Genomic DNA, 2,940 nt, shown 5'->3' on the forward strand with positions numbered 1-2,940 from the left:
ACCTCAGAATCTTCTGATTGAGGATTTGTTTAAACAAGTGTACATTACAGTAGCAATAATCCAGACGAGAAGAAATAAAAGCATGAACAAGCATCTCCATCTCTTCTTTAGAAACCATGTACTGGACTGAGACTGATAGTGCTCACTCAACTGAGTCGTGCACTTCATGCATCTCTCAACGTCAAGCTCTTTTTGCAGCAGAGCTGTTCCCAGTACTTAGTGTAACTGTGCAGGTTCTTGAAGCACATTGTTTTCAATAGGGGTCCTGTCCTGTTCAAAACACTTCATGTGCTTATTCCAATGGGAAACTTAAGACTTGTGTTAAACAATAAATCAAACCCCTGTTTCTCTCTTTTACTCTCACCAATCTTCCCATTACCAGTCATCCGCGTCGACCAGAAGAGGGGGTATTTTACGGTAAGCCCGGGCCTCCTGGCTTGTCAGGGGCAGTAAATTGATAGCAGGACTTGTGGAGCTGAGTCAACAAGCAGAGTCGAGAGGGAGAGGGAGATTTTTCGGGGGGAAGTTGGAGGACCTTGTGCTGCCTGCAACTCCACAGGGCTGCTGGGAAGCAGCTAGGAAATCCTGGCAGATGTAATCTTTACTGGAAGATTGCGCTACGACCTCTGTGTGCGTCAAAAGAGAGGCTGCGTTTAGTGTACCTCGCTTCCTCACAGCCTAGACGCCACCGCTCACAGACTACGAGGGGACTTGAAAAATGAGAAATGGTGTGAAGGAAAACAGAAAGAAAGCCCTTCTTGATGCCATAAGTAACGAATAAAATTAGCATTAGCACAGGCAGGAGATCGAATGTAGATATGGGAAATGACAATGAATAGGTAGGCCTATGTGGTGTATGGGAAGGAAAAGGGTGGAGAAAAGGAGGGAAAACATTAAGTGAGTCACTCCAGTTTGTATCTTCAGTCTATGAAGTTTCTCTCTATCTCTTTCTCCTTTCCTCTCTCATTGCTGTGCATCCTCTCTCCACCTTCCAAACTTATTTTCCTCTGTCGATTCCCCATTTCTTCTGCCCCCCTCCCTTTCCTTGGATTTGCGCGCTCCGGTATATGTTAGTGCATTTCCTGAGCAGACCGGTTTGTTCAGTTTTACAATAGGACCCAGGCTGGAAGGCTGGCAGACGCACAAAGGCTCTGCTTCTTTACAAGGGGCCGCAAAGAAGCTGAAGGAGGGTATTGTTGGGACACAGCAAGCCTCTGCATTACATCAGCCCAGACGTGCTTGCAAAAAATGACATGCATGAATAATGAGCATACAGACACACATATGTTGCATATATTATAACAATTTGACACCTACATGTATCTACATGTATCCATTGAAACTGTTTATATCCACCCCTTTCCCTCACTGATGTTCTCGCAGGCATACAGGCATGCAACAGAAACAATGATAAAAAGGAGGGCTGGGTAAACTGGGTCAGGGAAGCTATTTATGTGTCTCTGCTTTGTATGGAGTTTGTCGCGTGCCCTCACTTCCTTACAAAAGTGGGTGTTTTAGCTTAATGATTAATAGGTTAAAGAGAGGAATTTCTTCAGGAGACTTTAGAGCACATTCTGTATTTCCTTAACTTGTATGGAAAAACACGAGAGATTTGTGTTTGATTCTTGTGGTGAATTTTTACTTTGTGCCTTCAGAGGAACATGTTTGATAACCACTCCTTGAAGCTATCGCTTTAAAGGCTGTGCACGTGCGTGTGTGTGTGTGTGTGTGTGTGTGCAAGTACAACACAACACAGATATGAAATTGTGTGCATGTGCATTTTGCTGTGTTGTTTGTTGAGCGAAGGGACTTGCGACACAAAAACAAGTTTGTCTATCTTTGTGAATATAAACACAGCACCACAGTGAGAACACACAGTTAATACACATTGTTCAGACGATTCACTGAGTGGCATCAATAAACAGTTATATAGAACAGATAGGCTAATACCCTTTTACCAAAAAAAAACTCAAGTTGTGTATAGAGCTGGGACTAAGTTTCCCTTTATAAAGCTTATGTAGGGTAATATGTGGTTTTGTGGTAAAACCAAAGGGAGCCACTGTATTTGTTGAGGCTTCCTAAAATCACCCATCTGCAATTCATAGTGTATTGTATCACAGCTCTGCCTGAGGCAAGGTTCAGTGATACACCTCTTTTCTTTCAGTTGACAGGCTTGACAATGCCAGGCATGCAGGAGTTATGTTCTACACACAACTCTTGAATTTCTTTCACCTCTCTGGTGCACTTTTTCACTCTGTGAAATGATTTCAGGAGTAGGTCAGTGGGCAGGGGCTCCAGAAATCATGCCTAAGTGAAAGATGAAAAGGAAGAGGAAGAAGCTTTGGAGCCTTTAGCCAAGAGGATCAAGGTGCAAAAACTCAAAGAGGCGTTGCACTTGCAAACTCCTGATGAAAGGGCAGTTTCAAAACTGCAAAGCATTGGTTTGAGAAGTAATGATTATGTGCTAGAACTGCTTGTGATTCAGCTGTCTTTTGTGTAAAATCTCCTTAACATTAAATAGTCTTGTTAAGACTTTTTTTTTGGTAAAACATAAGCGTTTTGAGTTCTAACGTTATTCACTCATACTCAGTATGCCGCTACCTCACTGCAACAATCTCTCTCAGAACCATCCCGTCATCCATTGAAATTCCGCTCCTTCAGTATAGCCTAGTCTGTGAATGAGGCATTCTGCAATCTGCATATCCATGGCGACCACACTGCAGACTCTGGAGTTTGCATAGAAATGAGAAGTAAAGAATGAAAAAGACAGGGCAAGGATACACACACACACACACACACACACACACACACACACACACACACACACACTCTTTTCTCTCCCTCTCTCTCTCTCTGCAGTATGCCAGAAAGCACAAACATTCCCACGTGATGAGGGAGTTTGCCCCCTCCCTCATTGGGCGGACAATACCGCGCTGGCGC

Source organism: Micropterus salmoides, unplaced genomic scaffold, assembly GCF_014851395.1.
Source record: "Micropterus salmoides isolate LMB-PRFRI ecotype aquatic unplaced genomic scaffold, ASM1485139v1 Ms_hic_scaffold_19, whole genome shotgun sequence".
In the NCBI taxonomy this organism is placed as follows: Eukaryota; Metazoa; Chordata; class Actinopteri; order Centrarchiformes; family Centrarchidae; genus Micropterus; species Micropterus salmoides.